The 21,829-nt window shown below is 42.9% G+C and overlaps 1 long non-coding RNA gene across 1 annotated transcript; it reads right to left on the reverse strand.

Annotated features, from left to right (window-relative positions):
• Nucleotides 1-15,171: 15,171 nt before the first annotated feature.
• LOC113885370 lies at nucleotides 15,172-21,357 on the reverse strand. The gene is made up of 3 exons (XR_003509191.1): nucleotides 20,013-21,357; nucleotides 16,489-16,583; nucleotides 15,172-16,375 (listed from the first exon to the last, which is right to left on the reverse strand). It is a non-coding gene; the product is annotated as an uncharacterized LOC113885370 (long non-coding RNA).
• Between the last annotated feature and the right edge of the window lie 472 nt (nucleotides 21,358-21,829).

Consider the following 21,829-nt stretch of genomic DNA (forward strand, 5'->3'; position numbering starts at 1 on the left):
TGCTTTATCCAGCCCAGCATTTCACATGATGTACTCTGCATATAAGTTAAATAAGCAAGGTGACAATATACAGTCTTGACGTACTCCTTTCCTGATTTGGAACCAGTCTGTTGTTCCATGTTCAGTTCTGACTCTTGCTGTTTGATCTGCATAGAGATTTCTCAGAAGGCAGGTCAGTTGGTCTGGTATTCCCATCTCTGGAAGAATTTTCCACAGTTTGTTGTGATCCACATAGTCAAAGGCTTTGGCATAGTCAATAAAGCAGAAGTAGATATTTTTCTGGAACTCTCTTGCTTTTTCAAAGATCCAATGGATGTTGGCAATTTGATCAACTGACAATTATAAATCAACCTTACCTTAATAAAAGTTGTTTAAAAAGAATAATAAATAACAAATGGAATCCATAGTATGTGCCTTTTGAATTTGGTTTTTTAAAATTCAAGATAAAGCATCCACCATGTTGCGTATATCAATAGCTCACTCTTTTCCCTTGCTGAGTAGTATTTCATTGGGTAAATGCAACACAGCTTATCCATTCACTTGTTGGAAGACCTTTGGGTTGTTTTTACTTGTAACTATTACAATTAAGGCTGTTTGCACACTTGTGTATAAGTTTCTATATGAGCATAAGTTTTCATTTTTCTTGGGTGAATACACAGGAGTAGAATAGCTGGGTCATAAGGTTCGTGCATGTTTGACTTTGTAAGAAACTGCCAAATTATGTTCTGGATCGGGTGTTCTGTTTTTCCTTCCTATATGATAGGTCTTTTGCTCTGCATCCTCACCAGCGTGTTATATTGTCAATATTTTTATTTTAGGCATTCTAATAGGTGTGTGGTGGTACCTCATAGTACATCTTACTGCTTTAACTTTGAAGAGCTTGACTCTCTTTCTGTATCAGAACAGAAAGCTCCTTTTTTCTTTTTTCTTTCTGCAGCTGCATCCTACTTCCTTTGGTGTATAATCCTTACAGACATTCACTAAAATTTATTTAACTGATCCCTTTCTGATTGATATTTGGGTATCTGCAATCTTTGTATTTCAGTTATTTAAGCCACAAACTCTCAACCACCATATTTAACTGCCTTTGCAAGTATCAAATGCTCTGGGCATGTACATCCCATTTTTTTCAGCAAAGGATTCTTCCCTGGTGGCTCAGACTGTAAAGTGTCTGCCTGCAGTGCAAGAGACCTGGGTTTGATCCCTGGGTCGGGAAGATTCCCCCAGAGAAGGAAATGGCAACCCACTCCAGTATTCTTGCCTGAAGAATGCTAAGGACAGATGAGCCTGGGTGGGCTGCAGTCCATAGGTCACAAAGAGCAGACACGACTGAGTGACTATCACACAAGCCACAAACTCTCAGCAACCCTATTTAACTGCCTTTGCAAGTATCAAATGCCCCGGGCAAATACATCCCATGTCTTTCAGCAAAGGATTCTGAGTGATTCTTTTGATTATAAGTGAAAGAAACCTAAAACTATCTTAATTTGAAAGAGGTGGAAGTGATTGGATCACAGATGGCAGGACTGAGCAATCAAACAGCAGGAACAGTGGGGTCAGGACCCTCAGAACCAGATGGTACCTGATCTTTCTCCACCTCCCCTGTTTGTCCTTGCTCGTGTCCAGATCTTTCCTCCTCTCTTCACTGGACAGCAAGCATGGCCACCGACAACCTCCCCCACGCTGTGGGGGAACCGCTCGCTGCTCTTTGCCAAATCTAAATCAAAGGTGTCAGACAAGGGTTCCGGTCCATTTGGGGAGGAGGTTCCCTTTAAATACCACCTTGGCCATCTCAGGTAGGTAAGATAGCTCCTGATAGTCCCTCCTGTGTGTGCAAAGGTTGGAAAATGAATCCCAAGATTCAGAGATTTCTCCTTTCTTGGGATTGACCATATCAGATTCATTCCTATATCTCCCAACACAAATAGCCACACTCAGCACACATTACATGCTAAAGGCATGAGGCTCATTCAGAACAAGATATGTGTCAATCAATCACACTTTCTAGTAAATTGCCTCTTATTTCTTCGCATGCTGGGGAACCCACCATTTAAAATAATACCGTTAAATTCCTCTACGAAGCTGGCTTTCTTCACCTAAATGCTCACAGCAGGATTTGCTTAAAGTGGGGCATGCCTGTAATCTCAGTTCCTGGGGGAAACCTTTGATTTTCCTGACAACCCACTGAGATAGGCGAGGATGTTACGAGGGCAAATGGTTAATGGATGTGAAAGCTTTCTGTGACCTGTAAGTGGTACAGAAATGTAGGACCTCACCATGACTATTATGATTATCCTTATTTCATCTCTTCTTTGAAGAGCTTTACACTGTAATTTTGGAAGTGGAATTGGAGACACCTCTCTAACAGTTCAACTTCATACTTCTCCTCTAAGTCTCACTCCGGGTCTCAGAGCAACGTTTCCACCAGCCTATTGCTTCTATTAAATGCAACATAAAGAGGTTTCCACAGCCAGAGGCCTCCCTGGATGGGAATAAAAGGAGGCACTGAGGCACGTTGAACCATCTCTAAACTACCCTACACCCACTCTTTCTAGCCCCAATTTGAGGATTTGGTTTCACAGTCTTCCTAGAGCACCTAGCTCTATGCCAAGCCCTGTGCTGGATGCTGGAGTCCCAGGCAGCCCCCAGCCTGGGGGAGGCAGTGTATCCCTCTAATTGTGTTTCCAGGAGGTGAAGAGAGACACAGAGGTCCCCAGGATGGAGAACTGGGAAGGTGATTTGGGAAGAGTGGGTTCTCTGGTGACTCAGACAGTAAAGAATCTGCCTGCCAATGCAGAAGACCCAGGTTCAATCCCTGGGTCAGGAAAATCTCCTGGAGAAGGAAATGGCTATCCACTCCAATATTCTTGCCTGGAAAATTCCATGAATGGAGGAGCGTGGTGGACTACAAAGAGCTGCAAAGAGTTGGACATGACTGAGCAACTAATTTGGAGGAGGGGGCGGTGTGGGCAGGTAGGTGGAGAAGAGCTCCAGCTCTGCCCTTGACAGAAAGATGAGATGGATTTTAATGATACCACTGACCCTGGTAACCTCAATCCTTCCCAGCTGCCCCTCTAATCCTAGGGCCCCTGCAGCTGCATGGGAGTCTCTGTATTAATAGTCCACCCCCAAAGTTCTTCCTCTCCTTCTCTACATTCTCCCCTCCTTTTCTCCAGATTCCTTCTCAGTGCTTTCCCCGCGCTTTAAAGTCCGCCTCCATTCCCACCTCCTGTGGGAGGAAGTCTCCTGTGCTCAGTTTTACAAAGAATCCCACCAGCATCCCCTTCCTTCCCTTGCTCTGTGGGGCCACAGTAAAATGGATGTAGCTCCTAGAGCCTTGGTCATAAATCAGTCTCTATGGAGGCTCGATCGTGAGCATCTTGTCGTTCCTCTCCACTTCAGATATTGGCGAGCTTGGAACTCACAGCCCTCTAACCAGATACATCTCGTTAGAGACCTGCCAACGGCTGTGCACCTTTGCACTGTGAGGCTTCTCCGGCCAATTATCTTACCCCATCATAACTTTTGGCAGACACCCCCAAAAAAGGCAGTGTAGGTTGCATTTCTCTTATTAACTAGGAGTCTCAGGACCTCACAGTGCCTGTTCTTCCTTCTTCCTCATTCCTCTGAGGCAGCACATCTCTGGGGATCCCAGAAACCATGGCTGAGACTGGGCAATGATGTTGAGGACCATCCTGAGCCCCAGCGCCCAGAAAGAGGTTGAAGGGCTCTAACGCATCGGAGCAAATGCCACCCTGCAGTCAAGAGGCTCTGTGATATTTATGGTACATAGAAAGGTTGGTGAGTGGGCAATAGTGATCAAAGGAAATGAATTCTACTGAAGGGTAATATATCACAATGGTTAATAAACACAGACTGTCTGAAGTCAGAGAACTCAGTGGAAAATATACAGGTCACTAGGACCTTGAGGAAGTACAGACAAAGCAAGGCGTGGAATTGCTGCAGACTGTTTATATCCTCACCATCTCAAGAGGGAGGTGAGCTGAGAACCTGCTGGAGCTTGACCAGATGAAGCAGGGGTTCCCACAGAGGCTGGTCTGTTCATGAGCCCCTGTCTGTCTTAGAAGGGAGTAACAGAAAGAGAAAAGCAATGTGTCTGAATAAGTGTGGTTACTGGAACTTGGATGTGGACCAACGCGTGGTCTAATTAAGTTCCACGGTAGGAGCTTGGGAGAGGTCTATGCTGGGGACAAAGAAGCCCCCAGGTCTGTGCTAGGAACAAAGCGGGAGCATTTGAGAGCTATGTCAGTTTAAATGAGGTCTTTGCCCTCAAGGCAGCATGATCTCTCCCACTGGCTTGGGGTGAAATCAGCCTGAATTATGTCATGTGACCACAGGTCTGCATGGTCCTACCCATTCTATTGATGGGCACTGTCTCCTGTAAGAACTTTGGCCCAAGGGATGCTTGTCAGTCAGTTTGGTTGCTGAGCACTTGTATTGGTTTGATACCTAGATTCTTTACCTACCTGACTGATCTACAAAGTTGGGCCCTCCTGGAGGGGAGTAGTTAGAATAAAACAAGGAGTTAAGGGACTTCTCTGGCAGTCTAGTGGTTAAGACTTTGCCTTCCAGTGCTGGGGGTGAGGGTTTGATCCCCGGTCAAAGAGCTATGATCTCACGCGCCTTGTGGTCAAAAAACTAAAACAACAAACAAACAAAAAAACAGAAGTAATATTGTAATAAATTAAGTATGTGGAATAGTCCACATAAAAAATCTTTATTCGTTAAGTCGTGTTCAACTCTTGCAACCCCATGGACTGTAACCCTCCAGGCTCCTCTGTCCGTGGGGTTCTCCAGGCAAGAATACTGGAGTGGATTGCCATTTCCTTCTCCAGGAGATCGTCCCAACCCAGGAATCAAACCTAGGTCTCCTGCACGGCAGGCAGATTCTTTACCAACTTAGCTACAAGGGAAGCCCCCCAAAAGATAACAAAGAGTCAATAAACAGAATCAATTACTCCTTCAAATCTTAGTTACTGAGAATCTATTATTGCCAGGACCATTCTAGGGGCTATGAATACAACAGTGAACAAAACTGACCCCTCCCCCCCAAATCTCTGACTTCATGGTGTTTATAACCTAGTTCTCTGAATATTTTCTGAAAATCAGATGACCCTGTGTGTGGTTAAAACTGAAAGACTTTTCTTCCTTAAATCTGTCCTCTTCCCTTTGCTTTCTCAACTACAGAAGGCTCCATACAATAAAAAAACCTAAAGCTTAATGTGCAGTTCAGAGAGAAAAAGAAATATGTTTCAGTTTAAGTGGGAGCATTAAGCAAATCCACTCAAAATTTCATAGTCAAGAACTGAACAGCAGTCTCTATGTTAGGTATAAACAAGATTAAAATAATCAGTATGGCAACCATGCAAACATTGTTCAGGGAAAAAAGAAAGGGAAAGGAAGAAGCAGGTAAAGAATCCAGTCTGGGGGTAAAAAAAAAAAAAACCCAAATAATAGAAGAACTTGTCTCCATTATAATAAACCTTAAGTAAATAAATGAATGTACCAAAATAGGAAGATAAAGCACAGATGATGAAACAGAAAAACTTTCACTTGCAGCCAAAATGAAGAGATGGGCACTAGATTTACCTTATCACCTGAAACAAGCAAGAAAAGGGACAAAATATTTGAAACAACAGTTCTCAAGACGAGGACGGTGATCCCTTAGAGATAGGAAACAAAAGAGATAAGCCTTACAGTTGTCTCAGCGTATGGCCTGGGGCTTCTAGGCATCAAGTGTGCAGGTGATCATGCAGGGTAGGAAGGGTTCCTGTCCCCACGGGAACAGACAGAATGCACACGCAAGAGGCAGAGCACTGAACCTTTTCTTCAGGAAGTGCAGCAAAACTGGCCCCGCACTAACTGTTGCTCTGGTCAGACTTAGCAAAGCTTAAAAGCAAACATGAAAAGATTAAAGCACATCCTAGAACAAAGCTCAGTGTATATATATACACACAAACTACATACAAAATATATATACACATATATGTATGTATGTAGGTAGGTAGGTAGGTGTGTATGTGTGCCAAGTTGCTCCAGTCATGTCCAACTCTTTGCGACCCTATGGACAGTAGCCTGCTAGGCTCCTCTGTCCATGGGATTCTCCAGGCAAGAGTACTGGAGTGGGTTGCCATGCCCTCCTCCAGGGGATCTTCCTGACCCAGGAATTGAACCTGAGTCTCTTAACATCCCCTGCACTGGCAGGGAGATTCTTTACCATCATGCCGCCTGGAAAGCCTGTATGTGTGTGTATATATATATATGGTGCTAAGTCATTGCAGTCATGTCCGACTCTGTGCGACCCCATAGATGGCAGCCCACCAGGCTCTGCATATATATATATATATACACACAAGTATAATATTCATATATTAAATAAGAATATATATTCATATATATATAGGAATGTAAAATACACAATATATAAGGAATGTAAAACTATCTAGCACCTAATAAGATAAAAGTCAACATCACCAACATGCAATAACAGATTATAAGAAAAGCAGGAAAAGCTAATCCATAATGAGAAAATATGATCAATCAAAACTGACCTAGAAATGAAACAGTTAACATAATTAGTACACAAAGACATTAAAACAGTAATGATTATTGCACTTCATATGTTCAAGAAAATGGGGGAAAGGGGTATGGAGACTGATGACATAAAGACCAAAATCAAAATCCTGGAGATGAAAATTGCAATGTCTAAAATGAAAAGTAAACTAGATGAGATTAACAGTCAATAAACCATCATAGAAAAATAATATTCATAAGCTTTGAATAAAGCAATAGAAACTATCTAAAATTAAATATGAGAAATACAATTTAAAGATTAAAGTCTGCCTAAGTGTGGTCATGTATGCATGTGAGAGTTGGACTGTGAAGAAAGCTGAGCGCCAAAGAATTGATGCTTTTGAACTGTGGTGTTGGAGAAGACTCTTGAGAGTCCCTTGGACTGCAAGGAGGTCCAACCAGTCCATCCTAAAAGAAATCAGTCTTAGGTGTTCATTGGAAGGACTGATGCTGAAGCTGAAACTCCAGTACTTTGGCCACCTCATGCGAAGGGCCGACTCATTGGAAAAGACTCTGATGCTGGGAGGGATTGGGGGCAGGAGGAGAAGGGGATGACAGAGGATGAGATGGCTGGATGGCATCACCGACTTGATGGACGTGAGTCTGGGTGAACTCCAGGAGTTGGTGATGGACAGGGAGGCCTGGCGTGCTGCGATTCATGGGGTCGCAAAGAGTCGGACACAACTGAGCGGCTGAACTGAACTGAACTGAAGTGTGGGACACTCTCAAGTAACCTAAATAGATGTGTAACTGGAGTCATAAGGAAATAGCAGGACAATATCTGAAAGAAATAATGGTTGAAACTTTTCCATATTTGATAAAAACTGTAAATACAAAGACCCAAGAAGTTCAACAAAGCCTAAGCACCAAAATACGTGAAGAACAATACACCAAGCCATACAATCAAAAGATTGCTTTAAACTGGTGATAAAGAGAAACTCTAAAAGCAGCCAGAGGTAGGGCAAAGATGCATCATGTTTAGAGAAATACAGACAACAGCATGTTTCTTATCAGAACCAATGGGCGACAAAAGACAAGGAGCAATATCTTTATTTTTTTTAATTGGAATATAATTAATTGTTTTACAAAGTTGCGTTAGCTTCTGCTGTACAACAGCATAAATCAGCCGTACATATACATATATTCCCTCCCACTTGATCCTCCCCCCATCCTCCCACATCCCACCTTTCTAGGTCATCACAGAGCACCGAGCCGAGCCCCATGTACTATACAACTTCCCACTGGCTATCTGCTTTACACGTGGTGGTGAATATATGTCAAAGCCAGTCTCTCAAATTGTCCTGCCCTCTCCTTCCTCCACCATGTCTACAAGTTCATCCTCTACATCTGCATCTCTATCCCTGGCCTGCAAATATGTTCATCCGTACCATTTTCCTACATCCCATATATATGTTTTAATATATTAATATGACACTTGTTTTCCTTTCTGACTTACATCACTCTGTGTGATTGACTTTCAGTCCATCCATATCTCTACAAATAACCCAATTTTATTCCTTTTTATGGTTGACTGATATCCCATTGTGTATATGTACTACATCTTTATCCATTCATTTGTCGATGGATATCTAGACTGCTTCCATGTCCTGGCTTTTGTAAACAGTGCTGCAATGAACATCGCTGTGCATGTGTCTTAAAGTACTGAAAGAAAAAACCTGCCAGCCTGTAACGCCATACCTGGCATTGCTAGTCTTCCAAAAGGAAGGCAAAGGAAAAGTTTTTTCAGACAAGTAAAAGCTGAATGGATTCCTCACAACTAATCATACAAAATATGGGAAAGAAAAGCATTCAATCAGAAAAGAAATGACACCATCACCATACGGAAATGGAAATCTACACAACAAAGAAATAAAGAGTGCTGGAAAGGATCACTATGTGAATAATCATAAAAGGTGTTTTCCTATTATTTAAATCTATTTATAAGACCATAGGCCATTTAAAACAATTCTAACCACAATGCATCTAAGGAAATATAACACATATAGAAGTAAAATGTAGAGGAAAAATAGCTCCAAGACCCGGAGAGGAGAAAGAGTATATTGTTTTAAGATTCTTACACCATCCATGAAGGATAAAATATCAGCTAATGGTGGGCTGTGGACAGCTGAAGATGTGTATTACATGCCCTAAAAGCAAGACTAAAATAACTAAATAAAGAGATACAGTTAATAATTCAAGGAGATAAAGAGAACACCAAGGGGTGCAAGGAGCTTATATTCACTATGGTGATTTCTGTTAATGCTCTTACGGTGAATTCATATGCCCAAACTTACCAAACTATCACTTTAAATATTTACAGCTTGTTGTATGTCCATCATATTGCTGTCAACCTGTTTAAAAAAGCTCTAGAACAATAGAGAAGGGAGTTACAGAGCCAATGAAACAAAAGAAGAACCGTCATCATGCAATTACAGAACTAATAAATAAATCATAAAATGAAGAACAGAATAAATGCAGAGGAAAATTAATTCCTGATTTTAAGTAAAGAGTTGTAGATGTGCTGCCAAGCAGTACAACTCCAGGGAGCTTCCATGTCTTAGTCGGTGATGTGACTGGGGCCCCCTGGAGCCCTGCAGCCATAGCCCTGGCAACCCCATGCCGCCCTTCTGCTTGAGATGATACAGTGAATGCTCAGGAAAAATACAAGAAGATCAAAGAATATAATGAGATTTTAGCGGACTTAGAGAACAAATCTGTGTTAGAATAACTGATGCTTTCTTAATGGAAAGCATCATAAATGAAATAAAAATGTAATAATGCAAATAAAAAATTCCTAAGAGAAATTATGGAATTGCTGATTGAAAAGCACACTGTTCCCAAGGACTTTTCAGTGGGAGGCAGGGAGATGATACTGAAACATCAACATCCAGACATAACCTGGCAATCTGTTGAACTTTAAGGACAAAGAAAGAATGTTTCACACATCCAGGTAGAAAAAAAGTTAAGTCATCAGTAAGCTATAATAAGACAGACTGACCTCAGAATCTTTGGTAACAATACATAATTCTAGAAGAAAATGGAGGAATATATTCAAAATTCTGATGTAAAGAAAATATAAGCCAAGAGTATTATATCCAGCCAAGATGTCATTCAAGAATTAGGACCACAGGAAGATATTTCCAACTAGCAAAGAAATGAAAGAATTTCAGAACTCTTGACTCCTTGTTGAAAAGCTATTTGATTTTGAAATCTAGCCAGTAGTGGTAGAAACCCAGTGGTGGAGACTTATTACTAGCTCCCAATATCTACTTCTCCACCATCTTTGGTCATAAGAATCTTGATATTTCCCTGAAGACATTTCACCCACCTACAAGATGACGTCCCCTAGCCTTCCTGCAGCCAGTTATGGTCAAGTCACAAAGTTGAACCAATAGCATATAATCAAATGTGATGTGTGCAACTTTCAAGAAGTCTAATTAAAGGGAAGGAAGACATCTATCTTCTGCCTTCATCCACCCTGCTGCCTAAAAGAGTGATGTGATGCGTGGAGTCCTGGCAGCCAACTTAAACCATGAGGACAAAGACTAACCCTAACGATGATAGAGAAATCATCTAGAAAGAGCTTGGCTGCCTAATAAATTTGTGGATCTGCCAAATCTTCTCTGGACTGCTGCTTCAGGTTTATTTTATATGAAAAAAAAAGTAAACTTTCATTTTGTTTAAACCATCATTTTTTGTTGTTGTTTTGTGGTTGTTATATGATGTAAAACCAAATTCTCATATTCGAGTTAACTAAGAGATATATCTACATAAAGAACTTAGATATGGAGAAGCTATTGTTTTACATACAGAGTTCATTAAATTTATTTCTGAGACTTAAAAACTGGTATAATTATGCCTACAGAATAGAATAAAAATGTTGTAAAGCTTAAAATCTTTTGTTGAAAAGAAATAGAACTAACAATATCAGGCAGTGAGAAAAGGGAGGTGAGGAAAGTGGGAGCGTGCACATCCCTTCACCCCTTTCAGCAGGAAATCAATCAATACTGTGTAAATTTAAAAGATGTCATTTCTAAACTGACCCCCACCTCCTAATGCTTTTTATAATCCCTCAGAGGGGATCTGTTAGACAATAGTATCTCTTATGCTGAAGAAATATTTGTCTAAATGGAGCAATTCCTTCTATTTCACTTTAGATTCTTTTTTTTTTCTTTTAAACTAAAATAAAATTAAATTTAATACTTTTATTAAAAATTATCTTGTGTGGTATATGATTTCACCTTTTTATTTCCGTCTATGTAGACTTCTATCAAGATATCTCTTGATTTCTAGGGGTTACATTTGCAGGGGGGTTATTTATTTTTTCCTTAAGTAGTTTTCTTAATTTCTTGAATTCTTTATAATGAGCATGTATGATTACTTTTTTTAAACATCAATGAATTGATAGTGTACTTTCTGTTGTAGTCACATAATAATTATCAAGGGCATCCCTCCAAGTCAGTGATTAATACCCTATAGCATGGATATACATTAATTTATTCAAACATTTCCTTATATATGAACATCAAGATTTTTTTATACATTTCACCCCACCTTCTCACATCATTTTTCTGTAGCCTCATTTTCCAAAACTGGGGGCTCTGATCAAAATAATATGCATATTTTAAACCCTAATAGTGAAAAGATTATGCCCTGACTACATTCCCACCAGTTATGAGAGTGCCCATGTTCCCTCTCCAGTATTGGATACTTTCAATTTGTGTCAATTTGCTGTAAAAATTGCCTTTCATCATTTTCATTTTCATCTCCTGGATTCTTTGTTAGGGAAAGCCTTTTTTTTCCCTTATGTTATTGGTTATTTGTGGCTTTTTCTTGTTCATTTATCTATCATGTTATTTGTCTTTTTCTTATCCACTTGTAAAAAGCTCCTTTTAGATAAAGGCTATTAATTTTTCATAAAACATCCTGTAAATCTTTTCTTCCAACATTTATCATATGTCTTTTGTTTGTGGTATCTATTTCCAGACGTGTATGCTTAATTTTTATCACTTTTACCATAGCAGTGAGGTCATTTTTTTAAATACTCAGAACAAAAGCAATGCTTCTGCCCATTGCATCACTCCCAACTCCCACTCTCAGCCTTTGAAATCCAAGTTCCTCCAGGGCAGCTTACAAAGCTCTCCATGAGGGTCCTGTGTTCTGGTCCGGTGGGTCTGCCCCCTCATTCTTGGGAGACTGTGTCCTTCATAAGCACAGCTGCTCTGTTACTGTCTCATATACCTCACGGATACTCTAAATACTCGGATACCTCTAAAATACTCCTCTGCTGTTCCCCACTCTTAGCCAAAGTCCACTTTCCTCCAAGACTCTCTCCTTGCCTAGGGAGGTTCCCCTGCATTTCCCGTCCCTGTCCAGCAACCTAGAGAACCCTCTTCTGGATACTGTCATGCCCTGAGCCCAGCCAGTGTCCATCTACTGCGCACCTGGAGGCCACCTGGATGCCCACCTTTCAGCCCCCATGTTGACTGACCAGGGCTCAGGCCTTGTATTTGTTGTTGTTGTTGTTGTTTAGTTGCTCCGTTCAGTTCAGTTCAGATCAGTCACTCAGTCGTGTCCGACTCTCTGCGACCCCATGAATCGCAGCACGCCAGGCCTCCCTGTCCATCACCAACTCCCGGAGTTCATTCAGACTCACGTCCATCGAGTCGGTGATGCCATCTCGCTATCTCATCCTCTGTTGTCCCCTTCTCCTCCTGCCCCCAATCCATCCCAGCATCAGAGTCTTTTTCAATGAATCAGCCCTTCGCACGAGGTGGCCAGAGTACTGGAGTTTCAGCTTCAGCATCGTTCCCTCCAAAGAACACCCAGGACTGATCTCTTTTAGGATGGACTGGTTAGATCTCCTTGCAGTCCAAGGGACTCTCAAGAGTCTTCTCCAACACCACGGTTCAAAAGCATCAATTCTTCGGCGCTCAGCTTTCTTCACAGTCCAACTCTCACATCCATACATGACCACTGGAAAAACCATAGCCTTGACTAGACGGACCTTTATTGGCAAAGTAATGTCTCTGCTTTTGAATATGCTATCTAGGTTGGTCATAACTTTCCTTCCAAGGAGTAAGCGTCTTTTAATTTCATGGCTGCAGTCGCCATCTGCAGTGATTTTGGAGCCCAAAAAAATAAAGTCTGACACTGTTTCCATTGTTTCCCCATCTATTTCCCATGAAGTGATGGGACCAGATGCCATGATCTTCGTTTTCTGAATGTTGAGCTTTAAGCCAACTGTTTCACTCTCCACTTTCACTTTCATCAAGAGGCTTTTGAGTTCCTCTTCATTTTCAGTTGTGCCCAACTTTTCAAGAGCCCATAGACTGTAGCTGGCCAGGCTCCTCTGTCCATGGGATTTCCCAGGCGAGAATACAGGAATGGGTTGCCATTTCCTTCTCCAGTGGATCTCCTTGACCCAGGAATCGAACCTGCCTCTTCTTCATTGGCAGGATTCTTTACAGCTGAGCCACCAGGGAAGCCCTAGACCTTATATGCCGCTACTTATTTTTATTGATAATATCACTTGTGATCTGAGCACGTATCTACTGCCCTCATTAGAATATATTTTAAATATCCATTTATAGTTATGTCTCCTAGACCACCAGCTTCCTGAAGGCAGAATTATGTCTTATTCATCTTTCTATCTTCCACTCCCGCCCAGTGAAATGAATGGATGAATGGACGGAGAAAAGTCCCCAGATAGGCCCAGCAGAGGGCAAAGTTTCGGACAAGATTATGCCTAAAAATGAGTGACAAGTAGAGCTGGTATCTGAAAAAGGCCTTACTTGGAGCTGAATAATCACTAACTTCTTGATTTGGGTCCTTAAACCATGAGTATTTATGAAAATGATGTTTTTAGGAAAAGTACGTTATTTAGTATCTAGCAGTAAAGGGGCTTTTGTCCGTAATAACTGAAAAACAAAATGCCAGTATATAACACAGACAAAGGGATCAAGCAAATAAGATGTTGACAGTCTGGGGAATTTGGGTGAAGGGTATTTGGGAATTCTTTGTAAATGTCTTGCAAATGTTCAGTAAAGTCTGAATTCTATATCAAAATCAAAAGTAAAAAAATAAAGTTTTTTTTTCATGAAAAATTAAAATTAAAAAAGCCCTTCTGTTTCCTTCTCAGCATCTCCACTTCCAAATATTCTATCACAAAGATGAATGAAATTAAACAACAAAATAAAAAATAAATAAATAAATAAACAACAAAATAAAGCACGCATAGACCATTATTTTTCTTCCTAGCGTCACACACGTTCATTCTAAGCATTGCAATCTTCCAAATCACTCAAATCTATCACATCCTTGCAACCCCTGAAGACTGCTGTGAGGGGATGATGTAACCATTTTACAGAGGAGAAGACAGAACCTGGGAGAGCCAAGAACGTGGCTTAAATCTTGAGATCTGAGATAATAAATCACAGGCTTAGTTCTGGAAAGCACTCCGAGATACATTGTCCCACACTATGCCTTCAGATTGATAAGGTACTAAATCTCAAAGGGCCATCTCATCACAGCTTACCCATTTTCTGATTTGTTATTTCAAGTACCTTGGGATACGAGACATCAGCAATCAGGTACGCTCCAGTAATCAGCAGCAAATAGTTCTGTCTCTGAAGTTTTAGCAGTTTGCCAAATGTCTCCTGATCTGGCCACCTCAATATAAATTGTGCTAAAATATTATTTTATGAATATACAGGATCCAATAACAAATAGTATCTTTTCGTGAAATTAATTTCAATTTATCCTTAACTAATACTAAATTGCTATGGAATTACATATTACATACACATTACTACAGAAAGAAGTTCATCATGATTAATGTTATTACAGTGAACACCAAAGGAATTAATAATGATTTGCAGTTATTATAAAGTGGTACTGGTGTAGGAAAAAAAAGGTTAAGTCTAATTAAATTCTGGCAACCACTTTAGGGCTCTGTAGCAATGAGGATGCTGGGGTTTATGTTAATTAATTCTATATGAAAGGTTGCTGAAGTGTTTTAATATAATTCAAAGAGCCATGATTTTACTACCAGCGCGTGTTTCGATTTTTTTTCCCCACAATGACCTCTTGGCATGGGTCAGGTGTTAAATTCTTGGGAACCACCAGGTGTTAGGAGGCTATGGGTTTCTTCTCCTGATCTCAGGTAGCCATACCTGGAGGTGAGACCAGTGACTCTGGGGAATGGCATGGGCTGGAAAATGGGTGACCTTTCTTGGGAAATGGCTCTTGGGGTTCCTGAGTATCTTTCTGGGTAAAATGCATCTCTATGCTTGCCCCTACACATGGGTGGTCTGGGTCGCCTGAACATCCTGGAAGGGTCCCACCTGCCCCAAAACAGGACTCGGGTAACACAGTGCCTGATCTACTAGAAGCAAAGACGGCGAAAACTCAAAACGTCAATATCAAGAAGAAAAGGTTCGATGCACGATACTGGATGCTTGGGGCTGGTGCCCTGGGATGACCCAGAGGGATGGTACGGGGAGGGAGGAGGGAGGAGGGTTCAGGATGGGGAACACGTGTATACCTGTGGCGGATTCATGTTGATATATGGCAAAACCAATACAGTATTGTAAATTTAAAAAATAAAATTTAAAAAAAGAAAAAAAAATGCAGTCCACATAGTGAGTTCTGGGTTTGGGAGAATCTGAAGATTCCATTTCCTCAGGGTTCTGTGGCTTATTTCCTTTGTAACTTGGGGCAAGTCATTTAAATTCTGAGTCTGAATTTCCTCAGACTTCACAGTATTGTTTTCAGGATTAAATCAGAAAATGAATAAGAAGGAGAGGTGGGAAACTCTGAAAGCTAAACAATTAAGGAGCTTATTCACAACCCTCCCCTGGGCGATGTTCCACAGACACTCATCTAATTCCTACACCTAGCCTTCCACGCTCTTCAAAGAGGGGAATGAACCTTAAATTTAAATATTGTTCCTGTCTCATGCCACACAGAAATATTTAATCTTACATTTCAGATAGTGATGTTCAGTGGGAACTTGTTTTCATTAAAGTAGATGTTAAATCACAACTTTTAAAATTAGTCAGAGAACACAAGTTAGTAACCCTGATTGTCTTGTGTATGCAAGCCAAGGGCATAGCTGAATGCTTGGCACAGAATAAAAGTTCAAATAACATTAATTCAAATAAATAAATTTTGAGTTGAAAGAAAGGATGGATGATGGATGGGTGGGCATCCTGATTTCTCTTACCCAATATAGACAGCATTTGTGATCATTCAGTCAGGGTCAAATCTGAATCCTGGTCATGATTTCAGCGCTCACTCTCCCAGTCTTGTGGGCATTGGTGGGAGCAGGTCAGGCTTTGGCAGATTTGTCCTCAACATTCCTGCTCCTGATCACCGTTCTGGCACCTCAGTGCCTCCCGGCACCCAGCAACTCCTCACCCTCCAATGTCCATTTCTAAGGCCTTCTTTGGAGATGGCCCATAAGCACACATGATCTCCATCCTCAATGTGGATCAATCCTCCTTGTGGATCTACCATCCACAATGATCTCCCCCTCCTGTGGGTCCACAGAAATCGAAAAGTTTAGCCCAGAGGGTCTCAAACTTAAGAGATGTGAGAATTGCCTGGAGTTCTTGTTAAAATACAAATTGTTGGGTCCCACCCTCAGAATTTGGGCTGATGCTTGCAAATTTGCATTTTAACAAATTTCCAGGTGATGCTGTTGCTGTTGGTCCAGGGACCACACTTGGAGAAGCTCAGGTTGAGTCCATCAGTCCTATAGAACTTACCACAACATTTCCTTAAAAAAAAAAAAGGTTATTTTGAGTCAGGAGTTTGTTGAACACTGACATGGTTCCTCCTTTCTGCCTTCTAGCAGGGAATCCAAGACGGTAGCATTACCAGCACCCTTACCTTCCAGAAGAGGAAGCTGGCTCTTGGAGAAGGAGCAGCACAATGGAGGTTGTGGGGTCCAGATCGTCTCCCGCGACCTTGGGCTGGCAGTCAGGCTGGAAAGGCAATTGTCGCAAAAAAGCCATGTGTTTCTTCTGGAAACAGACTCATACAGTGAAATACACATGCTGGGAGCCCCACAGTGTCTCCCCAGTAGTGGGTGGGCACTGACGGTTGATTGATTAAGGGTCAGTATGGAAGGGATCCCGGGAGGAAGAGTCTAGCCTGGGTCACCTGACCTGGTCTGTGACCCTTGGGAAGCCAATTAACCTCTCTGGGCTTCTCAGGTCATCTTGCCCCGGGTTCTCACCCTCTTCCCCCTCTAACATCCACGCACCTTCAAGTCTGAGTCTGCAGTGCCCTGAGTGTCTGAGAACCCAGTGAAGTGGCTTTCCTGGTGGTGTCATGCCCTCTGCGCCACCCAGAACAGTGGGACAGAGGACCAGGGCTGCCACTGTGGCCCACTGCCAACCCTCAGCACCCGGGGCATCTAATTGATCCTCCTGTGGTCTTTTAGGGCCAAGGAGGAAGTTACCAGAAGCCAGAAATGCAGACAACCAGTTCCTGATGAAAAGGAAACCTATTGTGTGGAAGTTATTTGAAAAAAAAAGCCACCGTGACTCCTCCAGCGAATGCCACGTTTCAGGGCTGTGTCATCAGCCCCGAATCCATTCTGAATCCATTAGCAGCCTGAGTGCTGGCACTAAGGCCCCCAGACTCCTTGGAACCTCGAAAGTGATTCCCTGTGGAGCTGACTCAGCCCTTTATCCTCTCAGAAGTAGAGAAATTGGATTCCAAGCCACAGAGGATGGCAGGTCAGCATCCAGAAGGCTGGAGAGACCAAGGGCTTCTGCCAAAGAGAAGGACAGCCCAGAGTTCCTGGCTAGAGCAAGAGTGGGACAGAGGAGAGAGAGGGAGGGGGGAAGGGAGGGAGTAGGGGCTGGGGGCAGAGATAGAGGGATGGAGGAAGAGAGGGGGCAGGGAGGGAGAAGGAAGAATTGCTTGATTTCCCGCAGCTCCACAGCAGGTGCTGTGAATGCCATGTCATTAATTCTAACAACAAGTTTTTAAGGTTGGTATTATTATCCCCATTTTATAGTTGTCATAACTGAGGCTCAGACCATGGAGTGATTTATGTAGCTCAGGCAATATACGACATAAATCCAGATTCAGATTTCAAATCTTGAAGGCCAAGCCTGATTCATCGCCCTACACAGTGCTTTGGGGTTGGCTGCCAAGAAGGCTGGGGAAGAGAGGAGAGAGAGGTGCTCTGGCAAGTGGTGGTGGAAGGTGTCTCCCAGACACCGAGTTAAGACTCACCAGACCCGAGCCCAGGAATACCTGGTCCCTATAGAGAAAGATAATCAACAGACCTTACAAAGTCTTCTGTGGCTGCTGGAGTGAAGGACGGATATGCTATGTGCCCACTGGGCTCACGGCTAACCCACCAGTGGTAAAGTTGCCATAGGCTCAGGGGCACTGGTGGATCACTCTCATCTTCCAGACCTCTAATGGAAAAGCCCCTGCTCTCCGGGAAGCCTGGCTGATTCTCCGACTCCCCAAGTTGACCCCCAAGGTGCAGGGAGCCCTGCTAGTCAGTCTAGTCCTTGGACCCATCTTCAACGATTCACAACTATAATGAAGTGTGATAATTCTCTACCTGACTATGCGCGTCCTAGAGGGAGGATTCTCTCTTTCTCAACTCCACATCCTCTTTACCCCTGGGCTGATGAGCACAAGATGTAACAGAAAGAGATTAGATCATAGCTGTCCAGTAGAATTTTCTGCACCGTCCAATGTGGCAGCCACTAGCCACGTGTGGCAAGTGGGCATTTGATGCCTTACGTTGCTAGCGCAAATGAGGAAGTGGCCTTTTCATTTTACTTTATTTCAACTAATTTACATTCAATAGCTCTAGGATTATACGCTCCATAAATAAATGTTGGGTAGAAGAGAAAGTGGAGAAGAAAGAGAAAAGGGACGAGAAGAAAAGGAAGAAGACAATGAGGATGAAGAAAATGCATCCAGAACAAGAAAGGAGGGTAGGAGGGAAAGAAGAAAGGAGAGACAGAGGGAGGGAGGAGAAAATGTTGATTACGAGTCCTATCAGACAATATCAAGGGAAGCTGCAGGTGTCTGGCTGACATTTGAGCACTTAGCCAGTTTGCCTTAGAGTAAAGGAGAAACACAGGCCAGCCTTGCCCACCCAAAGCTCTCTTCACCCTTGGTTAAGCTCCCGACAAAGCCTAAGTTTCTGGATTTGAAAGAACATCCAGTACTGATCATCCTCCAAAGCCTCAAAATTTAGAACCATAAACTCAAGAGTGTCAGACAGAAAGGGCTTCCGGATCTCAGCCGACCTACCCTCCTTGCTGCCCAGAGAGGAACTGAGCCCAAAGGCAGGCGAGAGACGGGACTGAGAGAGGTGAGACCTGCCCGATGTCAGGTGAGGACCTGTACACTCCTGCCCCGCCCCCACACCCCTCCCCCACATCCCTTCCCCCCTCTGCCTCCATCTCCACATTAGCAATATATTTCCAGGACACTCTAATGAAGTACATCTTGAGTCTCCTTTTCACGGCTAATGAGGAGACAACAAGAATTTGACTAATACCAGTACAATTACTGGAGCAGTGAAGCGAGGGCCTCTGATTAGACGTGATAATTTGCAAGGCTGGGCTCTTCACATTAAGTTTGCAAACAGTTTAAAAATCACTTCCTCTATTTATCCAGCTAATCCCTGTTTAATGACTCCAGACCCAAGAAAAAGAAAGGGGAAATGTCTCTTTAAAAATTAATAAATAAATTAATTAAAACACTAACAATCCCAGCTTTATTTGCCCAGACAGGAGACATGGCAGGAGTGTGACTCGATTGCCGTCTTTTCAGACTCAGCCAAGATTTCATAGCTCCGAAGGACTTTTCTACCCTCGAAACCTTGGTCCTTGCATTCCCTGCAGATGCTAACCCAGCCTAGGCTCCCCCTCATAGGACGGCTTGTCCAGCAGAGAAAGGTCACGTCCCTGGTGATTGCGTCTAATGGCCTGATTTGGGGACTTCTTTGGCAGCCACCAGTTTCCGAATACCGTTGAAAGGATGGACACAGGTGAAATTCCATGGTAGCAGAGGCCTCTTTGTAATCTTACCAAAGTGTGGTCCTGGGCCCGGCGGCAGGGGCATCACCTGCGAGCTTGTTACAAATGCAGGACCTTGGGCCCCATCCAGACCTGCCGCTTGGAATCTGCCTTTTCCCAAGCTCCCAGATGACATGTGTGCGCGCTGACATATGAGAAGCACTGCTTTATGACATATCATTTGCCTGACTGGAAGGGTGACCTAGAGCCACGTGGCTTTGTGGATTTCCATACTATTGATTCCGCGAATCTGTGCTTGTCAGGGTGCATTCCGCAGAGATTTATAGCAAGGATTATGCAAAAAAGAAAAGTGCATTTGGGAAATGCTAGGTTAAACTAAATTTAACTTACTTGTTTACTGCACGTTTTACAGCATCTTTATAATACAAGTAAAGCATGCTGATGTCCAGGGAGTCTGTTTGCAATGTTTCCCAAACTCGGTTGAGGGTAGAACCCCTCCTGGTGAGTGTGGAGCACCGCAGTTTTCAAGAGCAACGAGAGACAGAGGAACATTCTGTAAGACGTGTGTGGTTCTCTGATCCCAGCCACAGGGCTTCTCCTCTGCAACAAAGGTAACATCCAGGAAAGGAAAGCAAGGGCCTCTGTGGCTGTATCCAAAAACTTCTTTCTCTCATCAATTGCTTTCAGCACTCTCGCGCTCAAGCAGAAAAACCCACCCAAAGTATCAAATAGTTAAGACCATCAAATCCAGGCTTTTGGACAAGGCAAAGGATCAGAGAGTGGGAGCTGGAGGATACGAGCCTCCTTTCTATAATAATTCGCCTTAGAGGTGATGGCATTCATACTCTTTCTCCTCCAGTTCTTGTTGAACTAAGAACTATTACTATGATCTGTGACTTTCCCACTGTGTCAAGAGCATGCTGAGCTTAGTCCATCAAAACTCCACGAGGCCCTGTAAGTGGCCACTCTCACAGGCCCATTTCACAGATGAAGAAACTGAAGCCCACCCAGGTTGCCTGGCTTATTCAAGCCGAGCCAGCCAGGATTCAAAGTCAAGCTGACCCACCAGATCCTGTGCAGAGGGTACGCAAAGTTAGGTAAGGAAATTCTAATCAACACGCACAAGCTCCTGCACACTCAAGTACATGACCTTAGCCTCCAAACACTTCCATGCAAAGTTAAATTCAGGCTTGCATTCATGTGCAATTATACATCTACATATATAGGACAACACTGTAATGAGATTTCTTGTGCCTGCAAAACTTGGAAATCATGGAATTAGGAAGAACTTGGTACGGTTTCCAAAAGAGAATTTCATCTTCTCCTCATAATGCCCAGAGAGTAAAACAAAGCAGGCCTTATAGCCCCACTTTATGGGTGGGCAAGCTGAGACCAAAAGGAGGAAGTGATTCCTCTGAGATCTCATGTTTGCCAGAAGTGACCCAGCAGGAATTTGGTGTGCCCTTAAGTTTCCCTGGGGCCTGAACCCACACTCGGACCACCAGCAGAGGTAGCTGCCCACCACAGGCTGTTTTCCACCTCCAAGTGCCAAAGGAATTTCAAGACCACTCAGGACCTGTGGATCTTACAAACTGCATCTCTCTGGAGAACACAAAAGCCTCAACATCAAGCTATCATGGGGTGAAGACTGTAGGTCTATGTGCTTGAGGCTTGACTGCCATACACACACGTATACACACACGTGTGTGTATGTAAACATATGTGTACACGTGCACATACATGCGTACACAGTACACATGCATGCATGCACGCACATATACAAGATATACAATACACACAAACATATACAGAATATGCACACACACACATATACATAATATATATATATGTATACACACATAATACACACATGCCCACACACACACACATGCACTGTGCACAATACACACAGGCACAAATACATGCATACACATATGTACAGATACGCATGCACACATGCACAATATGCAAATGTACACACATCACTGACTCAAGGGACGTGAGTTTGAGTGAACTCCGGGAGTTGGTGATGGACAGGGAGTCCTGGAATGCTGCGATTCAGTTCAGTTCAGATCAGTCACTCAGTCGTGTCCGACTCTTTGCGACCCCATGAATCGCAGCACGCCAGGCCTCCCAGTCCATCACCAACTCCTGGAGTTCACTCAAACTCATGTCCATTGAGTCAGTGATGCCATCCAGCCATCTCA

Source organism: Bos indicus x Bos taurus, chromosome 28, assembly GCF_003369695.1.
Source record: "Bos indicus x Bos taurus breed Angus x Brahman F1 hybrid chromosome 28, Bos_hybrid_MaternalHap_v2.0, whole genome shotgun sequence".
Classification (NCBI taxonomy): Eukaryota; Metazoa; Chordata; class Mammalia; order Artiodactyla; family Bovidae; genus Bos; species Bos indicus x Bos taurus.